This window comes from Coregonus lavaretus (assembly GCF_964263955.1).
Source record: "Coregonus lavaretus genome assembly, chromosome: 3".
NCBI lineage: Eukaryota > Metazoa > Chordata > Actinopteri > Salmoniformes > Salmonidae > Coregonus > Coregonus lavaretus.
Window position 1 is genome coordinate 30,236,876 of NC_139990.1, and position 24,641 is coordinate 30,261,516.

Below are 24,641 nucleotides of genomic sequence, written 5' to 3' on the forward strand. Positions count from 1 at the left end.
CTCTCCAGCCCATGTGTTTCTATCATTCATTTATATACAGCTCCCCCATGGACTCCCACCCACCAGTGTGGGCTTGGAGACAGAGGTAGAGAAGCGCTTTCTATGCGACCCTGCCTGGCTTCCCATACACGATACCGACGCTGCCTTCCACAGGTTTCTGAAGTGAGTCTGCTTACAGTGCCTTCATCAAGTATTCATACCCATTGGCTTATTCCACATTTTGTTGTGTTACAGCCTGAATTAAAAATGGATGATTTTATTTATTTATTCACCCATCTACACACAATACCCCATAATGACAAAGTGAAAACACGTTTTAATTTTAAAAAACAAATATATTGAAAATGAGATACAGAAATATTGAACATACGTATTCACACCCCTGAGTCAATACATGTTAGAATCATCTTCAAGCTCTGTCAAGTTGGTTGTTGATCATTGCTAGACAGCCATTTTCGAATTTTGCCATAGATTTTCAAGCCGATTTAAGTCAAAACTTTAACTAGGCCACTCAGGAACATTCAATGTCGTCTTGGTAAGCAACTATTTCCATGACATAGGCTGACCAGGTGAATCCAGGTGAAAGCTATGATCCCTTATTGATGTCACTTATTAAATCCACTTCAATCAGGGTAGATGAAGTGGAGGAGACAGGTTAAAGAAGTTTTTTTTAAGCCTTGACACAATTGAGACATGGATTGTGAATGTGTGCCATTCAGAGGGTGAATGGGCAAGACAAAAGATTTGTGCCTTTGAACGGGGTATGGTAGTAGGTGCCAGGCGCTCCGGTTTGTGTCAAGAACAGCAACGCTGCTGGGTTTTTCACGCTCAACCGTTTCCTGTGTGTATCAAGGATGGTCCACCACCCAAAGGACATCCAGCAAACTTGACACAACTGTGGGAAGCATTGGAGTCAACAATTGAGTCTGTTCTGAGGGCAAAAGGGGAAGGTGTTCTTAAGTCAATATTAGGAAGCTGTTCTTAATGTTTTGTACACTCAGTGTATATTTGGCCTTGTGTTTTAGTTTATTGTCCTGCTGAAAGGTGAATTTGTCTCCCAGTGTCTGTTGGAAAGCAGACTGAACCAGGTTTTACTCTAGGATTTTGCCTGTGCTTAGCTCTATTCTGTTTATTTTCATCCTGAAAAACTCCCTAGTCCTTGCAGATGACAAGCATACCCATAACAGGATGCAGCCCCCACCATGCTTGAAAATATGAAGAGTGGTACTCAGTGATGTGTTGTGTTGGATTTGCCACAAACCTAACGCTTTGTATTTCAGGACATAAAGTTAATTTCTTTGCCACATTTTTTGCAGTTTTACTTTAAAGCTATATTGCAAACAGGATGCATGCTTTGGAATATTTTTATTCCAAGGCTTCCTTCTTTTCACTCTGTCATTTAGGTTAGTATTGTGTAGTAATTACAATGTTGTTGATCCATCCTCAGTTTTCTCCTATCACAGCCATTAAACTCTGTAACTGTTTTAAAGTCACCATTGGCCTCATGGTAGAATCCCTGAGCGGTTTCCTTCCTCTCCAACAACTGAGTTAGGAAGGACGCCTGTATCTTTGTAGTGGCTGGGTGTATTGATACACCATCCAAAGTGTAATGAATAACTTCACCATGCTCAAAGGGATATTCAATGTCAGCTTTTTTTTTTTTTGTACCCATCTACCAATAGGTGCCCTTCTTTGCGAGGCATTGGAAAACCTCTCTGGTCTTTGTGGTTGAATCTGTGTTTGAAATTCACTGCTTGACTGTGGGACCTTACAGATAATTGTACGCGTGGGGTACAGAGATGAGGTTGTCATTCAAAAATCATGTTAAACACTATTATTGCACACAGAGAGGCACAGTACATTTATTGATTACTTTTTATTGCTTTGATGCCATATAAATCTCACTTGGAAAGTGGTGTTTATAAGGGGAATTCAGTGGTCCAGATGAGGCTATTCACCTGTAGTGAAATACTGTTGTACCACATGGTCACAGAATTAATTTGCGGTAAGACTTGTTGCTTTTCTCTAGGCTGGCTGAGAGAGACGTTCATGTAGACTCTCTTCTCCATTGCGCTTCGTCTCCTCTACACTCTGGCATCGTAGTAGTCAGAGATCCAACTACAGGAATGCTTTTGGACTTCACTGAGGTACATAATAGTGTCAGCTGTAATTCAGCTATGCTGTCTTAGTCTGTGTGTCCTAATAATACAACTATGATCATGATGTGACTCAATGGGAACATTCAGAATTTTAGCACTTACCTGAGTGATGATCTATTATCTTATTGTTAGGTCTACTTCATTTCATACACTTGCTACACATTTTACAACCCAGTGTCATTAAATCTCCTCCTCACTTTCTGTCCAGGTGTTACTTGGGGACACAGGCATCTCTGCTAAGAATTCTATGTCCCTGCAGCGTCCACCAAACCCTAATCCCTCTGAGAGCCTCCAAGGAAGCAACACCAACTACGCCTTTATGCCCGGTGGGTCTGACTCCTCACCTAAATATATTATCAGAGCCATATACACTACATGACCAAAAGTATGTGGACACCTGCATCCGCCAAACCCAGATTCGTCCATCGGACTGCCAGATGGTGAAGTGTGATTCATCACTCCAGAGAACGCGTTTCCACTGCTCCAGAGTCCAATGGCGGCGAGCTTTACACCAATCCAGCCGAGGCTTGGCATTGCGCATGGTGATCTTAGACTTGTGCGCGTCTGCTCGGCCATGGAAACAGTTATTATGCTGACGTTGCTTCCAGAGGCAGTTTGGAACTCAGTAGTGAGTGTTGCAACTGAGGACAGATGATTATTACGCACATCAGCACACGGCAGTCCCGTTCTGTGAGCTTGTGTGGCCTACCACTTCGCTGCTGAGCCGTTGTTGCTCCTAGACATTTCCACTTCACAGTAACAGCACTTACAGTTGACCGGGGCAGCTTTGGCAGGGCAGAAATTTGACGGACTGACTTGTTGGAAAGGTGGCATCCTATGACGGTGCCACGTTGAAAGTCACTGAGCTCTTCAGTAAGGACATTCTACTGCCGATGTTGACCAATGGAGATTGCATGGCGGTGTGCTCGATTTTATACACCTGTCAACAACGGGTGTGGCTGAATTAGCCGAATCGACTAATTCTAAGGGGTGTCCACATACTTTTGTATATATAGTGTATATTCATAAATGTATATATGGCTCTGAAATATAAAATAAATATTTGTCGTAAGTTATGTCTTCCTTTTAGTCAATTATAGAATACAAATATTAACTATTTCTCTATCTTGTTCACATAGGCGGTATGGAGGAGCTGACACTGGAACAAATCAAGAAGAAATCAGAGCTGGAGGAGGACATAGACTTTGAGAACGGTGATTTTACCTTTTATTATGGAGTTGAGATGGTGTAGGGGCAATGGTCATCCATACAAAAGGCTGCCTGTGCACAGGGAGGCGGGTTAGTGTGAGGCGGGATGCTTACTTTACAATGAAAATGCAGACTGAAAGGACCTTTGAAATAACAAACACTGTGTGCTGTTCCTGCGAACCAAATCGCTCTCTTCAAAAATCAGAATACAGATTTAAGTGATTACAGATCTTTTTATGATTGAGTATATGTGTTTCTTGCTTGTGTTATGTGATGTTTGTGTAAGTAACATATTTATTTCCCTTTACCTCAGGGTTACTCACAGTGCCCCCTGGACTTAAAGTTGGGATGGACTTCAGTGACAAAGGTTTGAATGGACATGCACTACATGATCAAAAGTATGTGGACATCTGCTCGTCGAACATCTCATTCCAAAATCATGGGCATTAATATGGAGTTGGTCCCCCTTTTGCTGCTATAACAGCCTCCACTCTTCTGGGAAGGCTTTCTACTGGATGTCGGAGCATTGCTGCGGGGACTTGCTTCCATTCAACCACAAGAGCATTAGTGAGGTCGGGCACTGATGTTGGGCGATTAGGCCTGGCTCGCAGTCAGCGTTCCAATTCATCTCAGAAGTGTTCGATGGGGTTGAGGTCAGGGCTCTGTGCAGGCCAGTGAAGTTCTTCCACCAAAAACATTTCTTTATGGACCTCGCTTTGTGCACAGGGGCATTGTCATGCTGAAACAGGAAAGGGCCTTCCCCAAACTGTTGCCACAAAGTTGGAAGCACAGAATCGTCTAGAATGTAATTGTATGCTGTAGTGTTAAGATTTCCCTTCACTCGAACTATGAAAAACAGCCCCAGACCTATTCCTCCTCCATCAAACTTTACAGTTGGCACTACGTATTGGGGCAGGTAGCGTTCTCCTGGCATCCGCCAAACCCAGATTTGTCTGTCGGACTGCCAGATGGTGAAGCGTGATTCATCACTCCAGAGAACGCGTTTCCACTGCTTCAGAGTCTAATGGCGGCAAGCTTTACACCACTCCAGCTGACGATTGGCATTGCGCATGGTGATCTTAGGCTTGTGTGCAGCTGCTTGGCCATGGAATCCCATTTCATGAAGCTCCTGACGAGCAGTTCTTGTGCTGACGTTGCTTCCAGAGCTATTTTGGAACACGGTAGTGAGTGTTGCAACCGAGGACAGACAATTTTTATGCACTACGCACTTCAGCACTCGGCGGTCCCGTTCTGTGAGCTTGTGTGGCCGTTGTTGCCCCTAGACGTTTCTACTTCACAATAACAGCACTTACAGTTGACCGGGGCAGCTCTAGCAGGGCAGATATTTGACCAACTTACTTTACATTTACATTTACATTTTAGTCATTTAGCAGACGCTCTTATCCAGAGCGACTTACAGGAGCAATTAGGGTTAAGTGCCTTGCTCAAGGGCACATTTACGTCATTTAGCAGACGCTCTTATCCAGAGCGACTCACCAATTGGTGCGTTCACCCTATAGCCAGTGGGATAACCACTTTACAATTTTGGGGGGGGGGGGGTAGAAGGATTACTTTATCCTATCCCAGTTATTCCTTAAAGAGGTGGGGTTTCAAATGTCTCCGGAAGGTGGTGAGTGACTCCGCTGTCCTGGCATCGTGAGGGAGCTTGTTCCACCATTGGGGTGCCAGAGCAGCGAACAGTTTTGACTGGGCTGAGCGGGAACTATGCTTCCGCAGAGGAAGGGGAGCCAGCAGGCCAGAGGTGGATGAACGCAATGCCCTCGTTTGGGTGTAGGGACTGATCAGAGCCCGAAGGTACAGAGGTGCCGTTCCCCTCACTGCTCCATAGGCAAGCACCATGGTCTTGTAGCGGATGCGAGCTTCAACTGGAAGCCAGTGGAGTGTGCGGAGGAGTGGGGTGACGTGAGAGAACTTGGGAAGGTTGAACACCAGACGGGCTGCGGCATTCTGGATGAGTTGTAGGGGTTTAATGGCACAGGCAGGGAGGCCAGCCAACAGCGAGTTGCAGTAGTCCAGACGGGAGATGACAAGTGCCTGGATTAGGACCTGTGCCGCTTCCTGTGTAAGGCAGGGTCGTACTCTCCGAATGTTGTAGAGCATGAACCTGCAGGAGCGGGTCACCGCCTTGATGTTGGCGGAGAACGACAGGGTGTTGTCCAGGGTCACGCCTAGGCTCTTCGCACTCTGGGAGGAGGACACAGCGGAGTTGTCAACCGTGATGGCGAGATCATGGAACGGGCAGTCCTTCCCCGGGAGGAAGAGCAGCTCCGTCTTGCCAGGGTTCAGCTTGAGGTGGTGATCCGTCATCCATACTGATATGTCTGCCAGACATGCAGAGATGCGATTCGCCACCTGGTTATCAGAAGGGGGAAAGGAGAAGATTAGTTGTGTATCGTCAGCGTAGCAATGATAGGAGAGGCCATGTGAGGATATGACAGAGCCAAGTGACTTGGTGTATAGGGAGAAAAGGAGAGGGCCTAGAACTGAGCCCTGGGGGACACCAGTGGTGAGAGCACGTGGTGCGGAGACAGCTTCTCGCCACGCCACTTGGTAGGAGCGACCGGTCAGGTAGGACGCAATCCAGGAGTGAGCCGCGCCGGAGATGCCCAGCTCGGAGAGGGTGGAGAGGAGGATCTGATGGTTCACAGTATCAAAGGCAGCAGACAGGTCTAGAAGGACAAGAGCAGAGGAGAGAGAGTTAGCTTTAGCAGTGCGGAGAGCCTCCGTGACACAGAGAAGAGCAGTCTCAGTTGAATGACCAGTCCTGAAACCTGACTGGTTTGGATCAAGAAGGTCATTCTGAGAGAGATAGCAAGAGAGTTGGCTAAAGACGGCACGCTCAATAGTTTTGGAAAGAAAAGAAAGAAGGGATACTGGTCTGTAGTTGTTGACATCAGTGGGATCGAGTGTTGGTTTCTTGAGAAGGGGAGCAACTCTCGCTCTCTTGAAGACGGAAGGGACATGGCCAGCGGTCAAGGATGAGTTGATCAGCGAGGTGAGGTAGGGGAGAAGGTCACCGGAGATGGTCTGGAGAAGAGAGGAGGGGATGGGGTCAAGCGGGCAGGTTGTTGGGCGGCCTGCAGTCACAAGTCGCAGGATTTTATCTGGAGAGAGAGGGGAGAAAGAAGTCAAAGCATAGGGTAGGGCAGTGTGAGTAGGACCAGCAGTGTCATTAGACTTAACAAACGAGGATCGAATGTCGTCAACCTTCTTTTCAAAGTGGTTGACGAAGTCATCCACAGAGAGAGAGGAGGGGGGGGCGGGGGGGGGAGGATTCAGGAGGGAGGAAAATGTGGCAAAGAGCTTCCTAGGGTTAGAGGCAGATGCTTGGAATTTAGAGTGGTAGAAAGTGGCCTTAGCAGCAGAAACAGATGAAGAAAATGTAGAGAGGAGGGAGTGAAAAGATGCCAGGTCGGCAGGGAGTTTAGTTTTCTTCCATTTCCGCTCCGCTGCCCGGAGCTCTGTTCTGTGAGCTCGCAATGAGTCATCAAGCCACGGAGCTGGAGGGGAGGACCGAGCCGGCCGGGAGGATAGGGGACACAGAGAGTCAAAGGATGCAGAAAGGGAGGAGAGGAGGGTTGAGGAGGCAGAATCAGGAGATTGGAGGGAGAAGGATTGAGCAGAGGGAAGAGATGATAGGATGGAAGAGGAGAGAGTAGTGGGAGAGAGAGAGCGAAGGTTGCGGCGGCGCATTACCATCTGTGTAGGGGCAGAGTGAGTAGTGTGGGAGGAGAGCGAGAGAGAAAAGGAAACAAAGTAGTGGTCGGAGACATGGAGGGGAGTTGCAGTGAGATTAGTAGAGGAGCATCATCTAGTAAAGATGAGGTCAAGCGTATTGCCTGCCTTGTGAGTAGGGGGGGACGGTGATAGGGTGAGGTCAAAAGAGGAGAGAAGTGGAAAGAAGGAGGCAGAGAGAAATGAGTCAAATGTGGACATAGGGAGGTTGAAATCCCCCAAAACTGTGAGGGGTGAGCCATCCTCAGGAAAGGAACTTATCAAGGCGTCAAGCTCATTGATGAACTCTCCAAGGGAACCTGGAGGGCGATAGATGACAAGGATATTAAGCTTAAATGGGCTAGTGACTGTGACAGCATGGAATTCAAATGAGGAGATAGACAGATGGGTTAGGGGAAAAATTGAGAATGTCCACTTGGGAGAGATGAGGATTCCTGTGCCACCACCCCTCTGACCAGATGCTCTCGGGGTATGCGAGAACACATGGTCAGACGAGGAGAGAGCAGTAGGAGTAGCAGTGTTTTCAGTGGTAATTCATGTTTCCGTCAGCGCCAGGAAGTCGAGGGACTGGAGATTAGCATAGGCTGGGATGAAGTCAGCTTTGTTGGCAGCAGAACGGCAGTTCCAGAGGCTGCCTGAGACCTGGAACTCCAGGTGTGGGGTGCGTGCAGGGACCACCAGGTTAGAGAGGCAGCAGCCACGCGGTGTGGGGCGTTTGTGTAGCCTGTGCAGAGAGGAGAGAACAGGGATAGGCAGAGGCATAGTTGACAGGCTGTAGCAAATGGCTACAATAATGCAGAGGAGATCGGAATGAAATGAACTAAACATCTGGGACAGTAGAGAGCAGGGCCTCCCTCACCAAAAACTTCTACTTCTAACAACTATAATTGTTTCACTGAACCACCCGAACAAAAACTCTACCAACTTCCACCTTTAGAAATCCGAATTGTTGTGAACCACAGCGGTTCAATGTTTAAAGGAATAGACTCAACCCACTTTATTCAGCTAGCTAACTAAGACACCATAGCTAACTAGCATGCTAGCATCCAAAAACACACAGTTTAGCGCCAACACTTGGTCACAACAAACCACCAATAGTGTGTTAACACACTAAGCAGATAATTCGTGTCCGTGTCTGTTGGCTAGCTAGCAATGGCCACTGTGTTGACCTTGTTTGAAGAACGGCTAGCTAGCTAGCTTCGTGCTACCCCCGGCACCGCCGAACAACAGTGCCAACCCACAGTAACTAACCACAACAGCCCACGATGCCTAGCTATGACGCCATAGCTAACTAGCATGCTAGCATCCAATAACACACAGTTTAGCACCAATACTTGGTTACAACAAACCACCAAGAGTGTGTTAACACACTAAACAGATAATTCATGTCCGTGTCTAGTTTCTTTCGTAACGCAGCAAAAAATTAAGCGTTGGTTAGCTAGCACATTAACATTGGAAACAACTCTCCACCGTTGCACTAAACAGATAATTACCAATAAACGTTACCAGTAGCTACCCGCTAGCTAGCTAGCATACCAAGAGTGTGTTAACACACAAAACAGATCATTCATGTCCGTGCCAAGTTCCTTGCATAACGCAGCAAAAAATTAAACGTTGGCTAGCTAGCTAGCACATTAGCTAGCACATTAACATTGGAAACCACTCTCCACCATTGCACTAAACAGATAATAACCAATAAACGTTACCAGTAGCTACCCGCTAGCTAGCTAGCCTCGTGCTCCGCCGTAACAATACTTCAACAATACGTAAACAATACTTACCTACAATAATTGCCTACGGAAACCTACAATAACTAGCTAAATAAACTACCTACCTACGATCTAAATACATGGTTTAAGCTTTACTCAACACCATATGAGAAGCCAAGCTTACCTCCTGCTAGAGAAAAACACAACCTCTCCCGACGAAGTCAGCACCTGCAGAAAGGTGGCATCCTATGATGGTGCCACGTTGAAAGTCACTGAGCTCTTCATTAAAGCCATTCTACTGCCAATATTTGTCTATGGAGATTGCATGGCTGTGTGCTTAATTTTATACACCTGTCAGCAAAGGGTGTGGCTGAAATAGCCAAATCCACTCATTTGAAAGGGTGTACACATACCTTTGTATATATAGTGTGTGTTCCTAAAGGTTATCCTCTTAGCTTGGGCTTAGCTTGAATAAATATATAGTTTTCTTCCTTTTTTAAATTCTCTCTGAAGATGCCAAAACCACAAAGGGAGAAATCAACCTCCTGTCCCTCCTATCCACCTTTGATGACGTCATAGACTCCCAGCCCGAGGCAGAGGATAAAGAGAAAGGACTGGGAAGTGGAGATGCTCCCAAACTACCCAGAACCAACAGCCTGGAAGACCTGGGGATCAGGGTATTGAATAAATCTATTTTTTCTGTTGTTTTTTGACGTATAAAATCTACATCTAAAATGTACTTTCCCCTCTTAACTTAGCTTCTGTGGTTTGTTATGTTCATATACTTAAAGGTGGTTTATTTCCTGTAGGACTTGCCTTCTACACCTGGGACCACCTCGACAGAGAAGAAAGATGGAGGAAAGACCAAACCAGGAGCGGGCCAGGAGGAGAAGAAGAGATGGGCTGCAGATCCTCTCAAGCTCTGTCAGGTTTGATGGGGAGCGTCGCTGCACAGCTATTTTCAGGACACTCCAGAGATGTTTGATCTGGTTCAAATCCGGGCTCTGGCTGGGCCACTCAAGGACATTCAGAGACTTGTCCCGAAGCCACTCCTGCGTGGTCTTGGCTGTGTGCTTAGAGTCGTTGTCCCAGTCTGAGGTCCTGAGCGCTCTGGAGCAGGTTTTCATCAAGGATCTCTCTGTACCTTGCTCCTCTCATCTTTCCCTCGATCCTGACTAGTCTCCCAGTCCCTGCCGCTGAAAAACATCCCCACAGCATGGTGCTGCCACCACTATGCTTCACCGTAGGGATGGTATTGGCCAGGTGATGAGCGGTGCCTGGTTTCCTCCATACGTGACACTTGGCATTCAGGCCAAAGAGTTCAATCTTGGTTTCATCAGACCAGAGAATCTTGCTTCTCATGGTCTGAGAGTCCTTAAGCTGCCTTTTGGCAAACTGCAAGCGGGCTGTCATATGCCTTTCACTGAGGAGTGACTTCCGTCTGGCCACTCTACCATAAAGGCCTGATTGGTGGTGTTGCAGAGATGGTTGTCCTTCTGGAAGGTTCTCCCATCTCCACTGAGGAACTCTGGAGCTCTGTCAGAGTGACCATCGGGTTCTTGGTCACCTCCCTGACCAAGGCCCTTCTCCCCCGATTGCTCAGTTTGGCCGGGCGGCCAGCTCTAGGAAGCATCTTGGTGGTTCCAAACTTCTTCCATTTCAGAATGATGGAGGCCACTGTGTTCTTGGGGACCTTCAATGCTGCAGAAATGTTTTGGTACCCTTCTCCAGATCTGTGCTTCGACACAATCCTGTCTCGGAGATCTATGGACAATTCCTTCAACCTCATGGCTTGGTAATTGCTCTGACATGCACTTTCAACTATGGGACCTTATATACACAGGCGTGTGCCTTTCCAAATCATGTCCAATCAATTGAATTTACCACAGGTGGACTCCAATCAAGTTGTTGAAACATCTCAAGGATGATCAATGGAAACAGGATGCACCTGAGCTCAATTTCGAGTCTCATAGCAAAGGGTCTGAATACTTATGTACAGGTAGTAAGGTATTTTCGTTTTTTATTTGTAATACATTTGCAAAAATGTATAGAAACCTGTTTTTGATTTGTCATTATGGGGTATTGTGTGTAGATTGATGAGGAAACATTTAATTTAATCCTGTGGAAAAAGGGAAGGGGTCTGAATACTTTTTGAATGCACTGTGTACATCACACATCATAAAACATAACATTTTATTATTTAACCTTGCACATTATATCACACTGTATCACATTATACCTACATGCCCCCAGGACCAAGCTCTGCTCCATAGGGGGTCGTAGCATATACAGTACATCATATACATATAACATTAGACAATATATCACACATTAACCCTATGCATCACTGTTTTTATACTGTCTAACATTCTAACTGAACACATACTATGGTTATACATTGAGATACCCTCAGCCATGTAGGCCTATACATCAGCTTGACTGACACATTCTATCTCCCTCTCTCTATTGTAGGTCCATGCTCTATAACGGTTCAGAGGTCATCAGAGATTTAGAGTGGGTGATCTTTGACGAGGTTCACTACATCAATGATGCTGAGGTAACAGAGAAGCCTCACTCTCAAAACCTGCCCCTCTCACTCTTTTAGTCAATCAAGTGTCACTAAATCTCATTCTCTCCTGTTTTCTTTCCCTCCCTTTCTATCTTTCTCTCCCTCTTAGAGAGGAGTGGTGTGGGAGGAGGTTCTAATCATGTTACCTGATCACGTCAGTATTATTCTGCTGAGTGCCACTGTCCCCAATGCAGTGGAGTTCAGTGAGTGGATCGGGTACGTTGTCAACTATTGCCTACTGTTCTCCTGATCACCCTAAACACCATCTGTCATCATCAAACCCAAAGCATGTATGTTGGGAAACACACTGTTAAACCATGTGCGTTTTCTTGATTACATGACCTACTGAGGAAAAACTCTGTGCCCTAATATCTGAGTATTTCTTGGTCAAGTCACGTGGTTAGAAAGAAACTCCTGGCCCTAGTATAGTAATATCTGTTGCTGTGGTCACAGTATGGAGCATTTATAGTGTGTGTTCAATGTTGTGCTTGGCCTCTAGTATATAAATGGAATGATGTCTGAGCTGTGAATGGATGCTTCAGTTTCTCCCCTCCCTTCCTCTCTCCTCTCCAGGCGCATTAAGAAGAAGCACATCTATGTGATTAGCACAGCGAAGAGACCTGTGCCTCTGGAGCACTACCTGTACACAGGCAACAGCACCAAGACCCAGAAAGAGATGTTCCTACTGCTGGACGCTACAGGCAACTTCCAAACCAAAGGGTACGTACACACACACCTGGGCTCATGTATATGTTAGGTTTGTCATTAGACTTGGGACAAAAAAACGAAAATTATTGATACAGACCGAAACAACAATTTATCGATTACATTTTACTGATATCAATAATAACTATGAGTAACCTTCACTAAAATAATGTGAAGTTTGAAATTAAATAAGTCTGCTACTATGGGCTATTGCTAACAGGGCAATAATATTCACAACATTCAAAGTAGTATTAGTAGTTTTAAGGGTAATATGAAAAAGTAACTGGTGCAAATTAATGTTGTAAACTTATCATTCAATTTATTGTTAACGTGATAATCAGTCAATTTATAGTGATATGGATTATTAAATTGTTTTATGTTGCTGGTTTCTTTGTTTTTAAGGTACTATGCTGCAATAGATGCCAAAAAGGAACGTACCAGTAAACACGCCCAGTCCTTTGGGACGTAAAATATATCTCAGAACACTACACCCAACCAGGTACAGAATATCACCCCTACTCTCTCTCTCTCTGTCCTCCTTACCCTCTCTGTCACTCACTCATCCCCATTGTAGCACTTCTGTCCGTTTTTGAACATCTTCTCTCTGTATCATTTCTTTACTCTTTCCCTCTCCATTTTCTCATCCCTCTCTCCATCTCTCTCCACCAGGTCCGGGCGGTATGGCTTTTCCTCCTCCACTTCCTGTCCCAGCGCCAGCAGACCCCCGTGGTGGCGTTCACCTTCTCCAGGACTCGCTGCGACAACAACGCCCGCTCTCTAGCCTCCATGGACCTTACCAGCTCGGTGGAGAAGAGCGAGATCCACTCCTTCTTCCAGAAGAGCCTGAGCCGCCTCAGGGGAGGGGACCGCCAGCTGCCCCAGGTAGGGTGCACTCTGGCTGGGACCGGTTTGCTTCAGTGTCTGAGAGAACTAAGACCTGCCTATCAAGTGTACCCATGTTCTACTTGAAAATGTTCATGCAACCATCAACAATGCAATGAATTCAGCTCATATGGCTGTGGATTTATTATTCCCTATCATAGCCAATTGTAGCAAATAGATTGAACTGTTGGACATGTAACCTAGGAATTGTTAGATTGTACATTTACATTTTAGTTGTGACTTTTGGCAAAAATTCAAGATCATTTACTGATTAATTACTGGAATAATTAATTGATTAGATTAATTTGGTTATCCTATCCAAATGTATCTAAGAGGGCACCATTAAGGGTTGGATATAGAGAAACCCTTCAATTAACTCTATCAGTAGATATCGTTAACCGTTATACCATTAATCACCATCAACAATAGTCTAATCAACAGTCAATTTACTATATTCTCCATTCTGAATAGCCATCATTTCTGGAACTGCAAAAACCCAGTCGCTCGCAAATGACTTCAATGCCATATAATTAATTCAAGGTTTTATTTATTAGACTAAACAAGTTGGGAAATGACGTAGTTAAGACTTACAATATAAAGACAGGGTACTTTGGGATGCAACACAGTTATTGAGGTGAGAGGCTCCACAGGTCAATATGAATGGCTTCCGTACTCAACTCAGGCAAATACAACAACACATTCACAGGACGTTTGAGAATTATATGATCTTATTAATTGAAAGAGAAAATGTGAGAGGACTACGTCGACATAGGCTTTCACAACCGGGAAACTATAGAGCTCACCAACCAGGAACAGACATGAACTAGGCTACCAATTAGCATCCGATGTGGACAGTGCTGGGACAGTATTGATGAAGAGTTTGTAAATTAGACCTGCCGTCTTACAATACTCAATGACTTCCACCACTTTACACACACAACACCAATTTCAGAGGAAAAGAAGAATGCAACAGGATAAATTACTTGCATGGGTTGTTGCCTGCCCAGTTGGATTCCATTAGGATGGGATGGAGCCGGTTCAAAGGTTGTTGTCCAAGTCTCTCTCGACAGTAATGCTGAGGCCAGCAGGCCAAAGTAGCTCACAGCCGAATGAGCTATACCCACTTCTCTCTGTTCTCAGTCTAAGAAAGTAAATTATTTTAGAGCCCATCCCGATTGTGAACTCAGTCAGTTAGTCTTGAATGAGCATACAGTGCGTTCCGCAGGATCACCTCTGGGATGATTGCTTCTGTCTGAGTAGGATATGGTCTCGTCGATAGGTGTTTGGCTTCCAAGGAGATGTAGGACATTTGTTCAACTGGTGTGGCCGCACTGCGAAGAAGCTTGATCTGCCAGTCTGTTAGCAAGTCCTGTATTTATAGGGATATTCACAGAGGGCGGGCTGGTTAGTCCAGACAGGTTGTCACAGGACCACCCCGTTGATTCTGAGAATTCAGCACAGTTATGTCCATTGAGATAAATCTGAGATTTCCTCATAAGTGTCCACAGTATGTTCCTACTGTACAGAAAACCGTTAAACAGACCCTAGGATGAAATATGTAGCATATAGGTTCTAAACATGCTTTGAGTAAAATACACATTAAACCCCCTTTTAATGACATAGAAAAATCAGAAGAAAACTGTCACAATATGCTTCAAGTTATGCCAACATGTTATGAGTCGTTCAGTTTGATACATTGTTCAGAAACGTGTTTAAATGTCACTGGTGCAATTGCCGCTACTTTTCCCTCTTGTTACAAGGAATATTATAGCCTGACCCCCCTCTTTCTTTGAATTTACATCCAGGGTGCCTGAAAGTCTAGTTGCTAATCCATAGTAACACATGTATGCAGATCGTAAGATGGTCTCCTAATCGGCAGAAAGTGTCTGTTCTTTGTCTCCTTGACCTCCCCCAGGGGACACTCGGAGTCGTAAAATGGGGAAAGGGAGAGGAGTTCTTCTGATAGGGGCGTCTTGTAAGCTACTCAGTGACAGGAAGGGCTAACCCCCCTTTCACCACATTGATGCGTGCACAGGGTATTTTGGTATTTTATTAGGATCCCCATTAGCTGTTGCAAAAGCAGCAGCTACTCTTCCTGGGGTCCACACAAAACATGAAACATTACATAATACAGAACAGTAATAGACAAGAACAGCTCAAGGACAGAACTACATAAACATTTTTTTAAAGGCACACGTAGCCTACATATCAATACATACACACAAACTATCTAGGTCAAATAGGGGAGTGGCGTTGTACACAGGGAACATCTGCTCCTTCATCATTCATAGCTTGAGGGAGGCGCTGTCAATAACATGGAGAGTGCGTGACCCTCCTCGTGGGCTCTTTTTACAACAAAGTCACTTTGCAGATGCTCTTATCCAGAGCGACTTACAGGAGCAATTAGGGGTTAGTGCCTTGCTCAAGGGCACATTGACAGATTTTTCACCAGTCGTCTCGGGGATTCGAACCAGCGACCATTCGGTTACTGGCCCAATGCTCTTAACTGCTACGCTACCTGCCGCTCCACCTGTCTTGTTACCAACCCCTCCTCTGTTGTAGATCCTGTTGATGAGGGACCAGCTGAAGAGGGGGATCGGCGTGCATCACAGCGGCATCCTGCCAATCTTGAAGGAGGTCATTGAGATGCTGTTCTCGCGGGGGCTAGTAAAGGTGAGTCTTATTGGTCCATTTTTGAATCAATGTGACAATTTGTCAATATCTTGAAATGCCATGTCTGATGAAAAGTCCTAACTTCTCTACCTCTGTCATCAAATCACAATTTATTTAAAGTGCATTTAACAACGTCTTGACACACTTTACAAATAAATGTCTCGCTCTCAGGTTCTGTTTTGTTTGAGACGTTTGCTATGGGTGTGAACATGCCTGCAAGGACAGTGGTGTTTGACAGCATACGGAAACACGATGGTACCGCCTGGTATGCTTCCTTCCTCCCCTTCCCTCCTTCTCACGCGTTTATATACACAACATCCTTTTCATTCACTCTCTTTTTCTTTTTCTTTTTCTTTTTCTTTGTCTCTCTCTCTCTCTCTCTCTCTCTCTCTCTCTCTCTCTCTCTCTCTCTCTCTCTCTCTCTCTCTCTCTCTCTTTCTCTCTCGCTCTCTCTCTCTCACTCCCTCTGTGAAGCAAACATAACGTCAACACTTTCATTATGGCAAAAGGAAAATCGTTGAATTATCCAAGGGCTTAATGTTATTGAAGGCACTCTTGAATTAACAGCTGATATTCACATTAATTAAAACGAGGAGGAGAATTTGAAACGGTGCTTACAGGAAGTATTTTAATCTGATGCCACTTCAATCTCTCTCTCTCTCTCTCTCTCTCTCTCTCTCTCTCTCTCTCTCTCTCTCTCTCTCTCTCTCTCTCTCTGATGTTTGAGTGGAGAGGAAAAAATAGAATGGATGTTTTTCTACATGTTTAAGAGCTCTTAGTACCGTATGACCAGGGTTTCCGTTAGCCGGTAAATGACGGCTTTTGGCGGATAAAAAAAATGAAAAGCCGATAAAGAAAATGTTGCCGGCCAAATTGTCCGGGAGAAAAATTATATCCATTGCAAAATAAAGCTTTTTATTCATTGATGGAAAACCAGTCGAATTACAAATTTTAATTTTACAATGATCTGAATGTGATTTTCAGCACTGCGGGTGGATGCCCTAATGCGTTACGCACCCAATGCATATGGATGTCCGGTAAATTAAAATCTTGCTGGTCACGTTGTCTGGTGCCACATTTTTGTAACGGAAACCCTGCGTATGACTGACCTGCCTCTTTTGGCTTGCTCTCTCTCTCTGTCTGTAATCTGTAATCATGACGTGCTTTGAGAGGCTGGTTATAGCACACATAAACTCCATCATCCCAGACACCCTAGACCCACCATAATTTGCATACCGCCTCAACAGATCCATAGACAACACAATCTCCATTGCACTCCACACTGCCCTCACCGACCTAGATAAGAGGAATACCTATGTGAGAATGCTGTTCATTGACTCCAGCTCAGCGTTCAACACCATTTTCCCCTCCAAGCTCATCACCAAGCTTAGGACCCTGGGACTGAACACCTTCTGCAACTGGATCCTGGTCTTCCTGACGGGCCGACCCCAGGTGGTGAGGGTAGGTAACATCACCTCCGCCACACTGACCCCCAACACGGGGGCCCCACAGGGGTGTGTGCTTAGTCCCTTCCTGTTCTCCATGTTCACCCACAACTGCTTGGCCACACACAACTCCAACACCATCATCAAGTTTGCTGATGACACGACATTGACCTGGCAGTGTGGGGCCGGAACAACAACCTCTCCCTTAACGTCAGTAAGACCAAGGAGCTGATTGTGGACTACAGGAAAGGGGGGGGGCAGCACGTCCCCATCCACATCAATGGGGCTGCAGTGGAGCAGGTCGAGAGCTTTTAAGTTCCTCTGTGTCCTAATCACTAAGAACTTAAAATGGTCCACACACACGCACAGTCGTGAAGAAGGCGCGACAGTGCCTCTTCCTCCTCAGGAGGTTGAAAAGGTTTGTCATGGGCCCTCAATAAGTTATACAGCTGTACCAATGAGAGCGTATTGACTGGCTGCATCACTGCTTGGTATGGCAATAGCACCGCCCTCGATCGCATGGCGCTACAGAGGGTGGTGCGGACAGCCCAGTACATCACTGTGACTGAGCTCCCTGCCATCCAGGACCTCTATATCAGTCTGTGTGAAAGGAAGGCCCAGAAAATCGTTAAAGACTCCAACCACCCAAGCAACTGTTCTCTGCTTCCACACGGCAAGCGGTACCGGTGCATCAAGTCTGACACCAACAGGCTCCTGAACAGCTTCTATCCCCATGCCATAAAACTGCTAAATAGCTAACTAAATAGCTACACGGACGATCTTTTGTTTTTTATTCTTATTTTTGCACTGTCTCTATGCACACTCACAGGGCCCTACACACTACGCACACTGATACTCCAACACGCATACATACAGTCGTGGTCAAAAGTTTTGAGAATGACACAAGTATTGGTCTTCACAAAGTTCGCTGCTTCAGTGTTATGAGATATTTTTGTCAGATGTTACTATGGTATACTGAAGTATAATTACAAGCATTCCATAAGTGTCAAAGGCTTTTATTGACAATTACATTAAGTTTATGCAAAGAGTCAATATTTGCAGTGTTGAACCTTCTTTTTCAAGACCTCTGCAATCCGCCATGGCATGCTGTCAATTAACTTCTGGGCCACATCCTGACTGATGACAGCCCATTCTTGCATAATCAATGCTTGGAGTTTGTCAGAATTTGTGGGTTTTTGTTTGTCCACTCGCCTGTTGAGGATCGACAGTGGGAGAAGTTGCTCTCGGAGGATGTGTTGGTACCATTCTTTATTCATGGCTTGGTTCTCAAAATTATAAGTGAGCCCACTCCCTTGGCTGAGAAGCAACCCCACACATGAATGGTCTCAGGATGCTTTACTGTTGGCATGACACAGGACTGATGGTATGACACAGGACTGATGGTAGCGCTCACCTTGTCTTCTCCGTACAAGGTGTTTTCCGGATGCCCCAAGCAATCGGAAAGGGGATTAATCCGAGAAAATGACTTTACCCCAGTCCTCAGCAGTCCAATCCCTGTACCTTTTGCAGAATATTTGTCTGTCCCTGATGTTTTTCCTGGAGAGAAGTGTCTTCTTTGCTGCCCTTCTTGACACCAGGCCATCCTCCAAAAGTCTTCGCCTCACTGTGCATGCAGATGCAGTCACACCTGCCTGCTGCCATTGCTGAGCAAGCTCTGCACTGGTGGTGCCCCGATCCCGCAGCTGAATCAACTTTAGGAGACGGTCCTAGCGCTTGCTGGACTTTCTTGGGCGCCCTGACGCCTTCTTCACAACAATTGAACCTCTCTCCTTGAAGTTATAATATAATAACAAGTTCTTGATGATCTGATAAATGGTTGATTTAGGTGCAATCTTACTAGCAGCAATATCCTTGCCTGTGAAGCCCTTTTTGTGCAAAGCAATGATGACGGCACGTGTTTCCTTGCAGGTAACCATGGTTAACAGAGGAAGAACAATGATTTCAAGCACCACCCTCATTTTAAAGCTTCCAGTCTGTTATTCTAACTCATTCAGCATGACAGAGTGATCTCCAGCCTTGTCCTCGTCAACACTCTCACCTGTGTTAACGAGATAATCACTGACATGATGGCAGCTGGTCCTTTTGTGGCAGGGCTGAAATGCAGTGGAAATGTTTTTTGGGGATTAAGTTCATTTTCATGGCAAAGAGGGACTTTGCAATTAATTGCAATTCATCTGATCACTCTTCATGACATTCTGGAGTATATGCAAATTGCCATCATCAAAACTGAGGCAGCAGACTTTGTGAAAATTAGTATTTGTGTCATTCTCAAAACTTTTGACCACGACTTTTGACTCACTCCATCATTTGCTCACGCACACATAATGCACATACATTTATACTGACTACACACAATCACTCACATACAATCATCATAAACGCTGCTGCTACTCTGTTTATCATATCCTGATGCCTAGTCACCTTACCCCTATACATATCTACCTCTATCAATCCAGTATCCCTGCACATTGTAAATATGGTACTGGAACTGACCTTGTATATAGTATGCTTACTTTATCGTGTTCTTATTTTTATAGCTTGTGTGTTTTTGTTCTACCCTGTTATTTTTAGTATTACATTGTTATTGATTCCTGCATTGTTGTGGTTAGAGCTTGCAAGAAAGGCATTTCACTGCATGTGACATTCACTTTAAACTTGTCTCTCTCTCTCTCTCTCTGATGTTTGAGTGGATAGGAGAAAATATAATGAATGTTTTTCTACATGTTTAAGAGCTCTTAGTACCGTATGACTAACCTCTCTCTCTCTCTCTCTCCCTCACTCACTCATTCATTCATTCATTCATTCACTCACTCACTCTCTCTCTCTCTCTCTCTCTCTCTCTCTCTCTCTCTCTCTCTCTCTCTCTCTCTCTCTCTCTCTCTCTCTCTCTCTCTCTCTCTCTCTCTCTCTCTCTCTCTCTCTCTCTCTCTCTCTCTCTCTCTCTCTCTCTCTCTCCTCTCTCTCTCTCTCTCTCTCTCTCTCACTCTCTCTCTCTCTCTCTCTCTCTCTCTCTCAGGTGAGTATATCCAGATGGCTGGTAGGAGAGGTCTGGATGCCACAGGCACTGTCATCATCCTCTGTAAGTCAGGGGTACATGACATGGGAGACCTACATGTCATGATGCTGGTAAGGCTTCCATCAGAATGTACTGTTGTCTTCCATTTAATACCACTACATCAGTGTTATAAAACATTTTTGTGATCAACTTTTTATACTTTTTTTGCTGACAGGACAAACAAACACAAACCAACAGATGTTACACAAATATACATTTATCTCCCTCCACTTTCCACCTGCAGGACTCTCTTACTTGAGTGCATATATCAAAGTAGGGATTTTAAAGTATTGTGGTCCATATGTTAATATTGTCTGACTTTGCACCATGCAGTCAACAGATTGACAGTTCAAGTTGAACAATTTCCATGAATGAGAAAATCCATTGCTGATGTGGCAGAATGTGTGGGGCTTGCCATCGTAAGGAAACCATTCTCTTGGCTGCTGTTAGGCCAGCAAGCCAAATCCTTCTTTGCCTGTATGTTAGGTTCAGTGAAGTATCATCATTAAGCAGTAGCACATTGGAAGGACATGGGATGGGTTTAGACAAAATGCTTGATAATGATGAAGCCACCGATTGCCAAAAGGAACCATATGAATGAATGTGCCAGGAGTACCCTGGAGGCAGAGCATACAGACAGTGGTTGAATTTATGTTCATCTGAAAAAGTTTTTTCAGAGTCACATAACTTGTGTGCAAAATTGTAGTGGGTGATTTGGGTTTCTTGAGAATGTAATGTTGGACCAGACAGTACTCCAGTTAATATCTACTGCTGGTATAGCTTAGGTATGGGCATTTGAAAAAATGTCACTATTTACATTTTGACACATATCCGGATAGTCCTTTGTTTAAACTTGGACACTTGTTTTCTGCGCACCCTACACAACACGGGAGAGACTGTGCGCGCTGCAGCAGGGTGGGGGATCGGCAGTGGTCGGTGGTGTGTGCATGGGAGGGAGAGAGAAAAAGTAGCCACTGACTCGCGCTAGTTAGACAAACTTGTAAATGCCATAGGTTATCTATCATCCCATCTGGCAGTGCCTGTCTTTACTGCGTCAAATCAATGTAAAGAAGCTAGCTAAGATGTTAGCTAGCCAGCTAGTTGAGGCTATTTTGCTATGCTCCACCTCACCGTCCTTGTCCACAACTCAATTCATATTAAACAACAGCCTTCCTGTTTGTTGATCATTGTAGCCTACTCCTTCTCATTTAACTAATTGAATTTGAATTCCATTTTGCATTGATTAGAGATCTCCCACTTCACATTGCTACACATGGAGTCTCTGACTGTAGTGCCAACAATAAGCTACACGCATGAAACACCTGTGTAGACTATAGCTACAGTATGTATTTTTATGCGGCTCATGTCATAAAAACTATATTCAAAAGTTAGTTTTTATTAAATTTAGAATTTCAAATGTCATGGTATATCCTTCCTTGTATGTAGCAATGCCATGTAGATTATTTAATTTAATTAAGACAACGCCTTTTAATTGTTAAAATAGGCCTATGATTTGTTATTAAAAAAAAAAAAGAATACTCTCTTAAGTATTCGAATTCTGAGGTCCATTCAGATATTAAGGTCTGTTCAGATATTCGCATATTCTAATAACCATGCCCATCCCTAGTATATTTGTGTTCCATTTTGAATGTATTGGTAATTGATGATATGTTGCTTTGAATAAGGAATACAAATATAAACGCAACATGCAACAATTTCAAAGACTTGACTGAGTTATAGTTCATATAAGGAAATCAGTCAATTTAAATACATTCATTAGGCCCTAATCTATGGATTTCACATGACTGGGAATACAGATATGGATCTGTTGGTCACAGATACCTTAAAAAAAGGTAGGGGCGTGGATCAGAAAACCAGTCAGTATCTGGTGTGACCACCACTTGCCTCATGTAGTGTGACACATCTCCTTCACATAAGAGTTGATCAGGCTGTTGATTGTGGCCTGTGGAATGTTGTCCCACTCCTCTTCAATGGCTGTGCGAAGTTGCTGGATATTGGCAGGAACTGGAACACGCTGTCATACATCGATCCAGAGCATCCCAAACATGCTCAATGGGTGACATGTCTGGTGAGCATGCTGGCCGTGGAAGAAATGGGACATTTTCAGATTCCAGGAATTGTGTACTTGCGACAAGGGGCCTTGCATTATCATGTTGAAACATGAGGTGATGGCGGCAGATGAATGGCACGACAGTGGGCCTCATGATCTCGTCACAGTATCTCTGTGCATTCAAATTGCCATCGATAAAATGCAATTGTGTTTGTTGTCCGTAGCTTATGCCTGCCCATACCATAACCCCACCGCCACCATGGGGCACTCTGTTAACAACGTTGACATCAGCAAACTGCTCTCCCACACAACGCCATTAGCCCGGTACAGTTGAAACCGGGATTCATCCATGAAGAGCACACTTCTCCAACTTGCCAGTGGCCATTGAAGGTGAGCATTTGCCCACTGAAGTCGGTTACGACGCCAAACTGTAGTCAGGTCAAGACCCTAGTGAGGACAATGAGCACACAGATTAGCAGTTTGTGCAGAAATTCTTCGGTTGTGCAAATCCACAGTTCCATCAGCTGTCTGGGTGGCTGGTCTCAGACGATCCCGCAGGTGAAGAAGTCGGATGTGGACGTCCTGGGCTGGCGTGGTTACATGTGGTCTACGGTTGTGAGGCGGGTTGGACGTACTGCCAAATTCTCTAAAACGACATTGGAGACGGATTATGGTAGAGAAATTAACTTTAAATTCTCTGGCAACAGCTCTGGTGGGCATTCCTGCAGTCAGCATGCCAATTGCACGCTCCCTCAAAACTTGAGACATCTGTGGCATTGTGTTGTGTGACAAAACTGCACATTTTAGAGTGGTCTTTTATTGTCCCCAGCACAAGGTACCCCTGTGTAATGATCACGCTGTTTAATCTGCTTTTTGATATGCCATACCATGTCAAGTGGATGGATTATTTTGGCAAAGGAGAAATGCTCACTAAAAGGGATGTAAACAAATTTCTGCAAAAAATTTTTTTTATGTGTGTATATAATTTGGTCAAGACTATGCCCTTACTTACCCTTGCTGTCATTATTTTGTGAATTGGATGAGATACTAGCTCTGAACCCCAGGTTACGTAGAGCAGAACGAAGCTGCAAATAAAAGAAAAATGAAGGACCATGCAGATTGTATTGCTTTTCAAGTCTTGGTGATTATTTATTTTTTGTAAAAAAAAATCTTCAAAAAAGAATAACATTTGGGAGTATTAATGATTTTTAAACAATTCTGCATTACTTTTTACAATGAAAATTGTTTAATAAACATCCGTCTGTTACATTCAATGATTAAATTGATACAAAATTTGACCGCTAAAATATTCTATGTTAAAAAACTCTGCTTACATTTGAGAGTGATTTGGTGGTCCCTGAAAAGGAAAAGTTTAGGAACCGCTGCTCTACATCACAGTCGGTTCTTTTGTTAGAAGTGTATTACTTGGCTTACTTTTCCCATGGGTGAGGGGATAGCTCATATAATTAGAAAGGGATTGCTATTCTAACAAGGATATAATAATGAAATCCCATATTTTGTATTTAAATCCGAAATCCCTCAATAGGTTCCATCTACCTCGCCCTCTAAGTGCTCCTCCGTTGCACAGAATATAGGCTGAGTCCCAATTGGCACCCTATGCCCTATGTAGTGCACTACTTTTGACCAGGGCCCATAGGGAACTGGTCAAAAGTAGTGCATTATGTAGGGTTTGGAAATAGGGTGCCATTTAGGAAAAAGCCATACACTCCTCAAGGGTTGCTGCATGCTAGATTGTATAAACAAGTGCCTCATTAAACTGTCAAGGGCTTTATTTTTAACCAACCTCTCTAATGTGGGGCTTTTGAGTGGACTTTAATGTGGGGCTTTGGAGTGGACTATTTCCATCCTGAATTGGTCCTCCTGTTTCTATACTGTACTGTAGAAAACATGATCATATTTCCCTATCACCCTCTCGCTGCCCACTGCCATTTGTTGATCAATTGTTGGATCAATCTTCGGATAAATTGTTTTAGCCTTATGCTAACAGTCATTGCTTGATAGCAGTGGTAGCTAATCGCTAACTGTTAGTGTATAACTATGGCCCCGAGTTTTTCATCAGGGAAAAATGTAGGCTCCTATAACAGTTGTTTGCTTTGCTAATTGCTGTCTATATGATTAGAAATGCTCAACTTCATCCTCCGTACCTCCACCCTGTGTGATCTAGCACTAACCTTTCTCAATCGACATTGAAAGGTTCTGCTCCATTACCTCCATTTAGTGTATACAAAATAAAAGTGACATTCATTTTAAATTACATACATTTGAATGACACTTCTTCTTTGTCGTCCAGGGTAAGTGACGGGGTGATTTTGACCGTTTCCTACTACAAAAAGAGTCTAAATGGATCCACCTCCTAGATACTGTCG

At 44.5% G+C, this 24,641-nt stretch overlaps 1 pseudogene across 1 annotated transcript in view; it reads left to right on the forward strand.

Annotated features, from left to right (window-relative positions):
- LOC311107049 (superkiller complex protein 2-like) overlaps positions 1–24,641 on the forward strand; it is a 59,152-nt pseudogene that overhangs the window by 742 nt on the left and 33,769 nt on the right. Inside the window, exons 3-19 of the transcript XR_014615261.1 lie at positions 41–162; positions 2,030–2,147; positions 2,368–2,485; positions 3,299–3,373; positions 3,682–3,735; positions 9,347–9,510; positions 9,643–9,744; positions 10,788–10,840; positions 11,306–11,390; positions 11,512–11,618; positions 11,976–12,122; positions 12,510–12,606; positions 12,777–12,989; positions 15,552–15,662; positions 15,834–15,927; positions 16,647–16,699; positions 20,145–20,254. The product of XR_014615261.1 is annotated as a superkiller complex protein 2-like (transcript). The remainder of the gene's footprint in view (positions 1–40; positions 163–2,029; positions 2,148–2,367; positions 2,486–3,298; positions 3,374–3,681; positions 3,736–9,346; positions 9,511–9,642; positions 9,745–10,787; positions 10,841–11,305; positions 11,391–11,511; positions 11,619–11,975; positions 12,123–12,509; positions 12,607–12,776; positions 12,990–15,551; positions 15,663–15,833; positions 15,928–16,646; positions 16,700–20,144; positions 20,255–24,641) is intronic.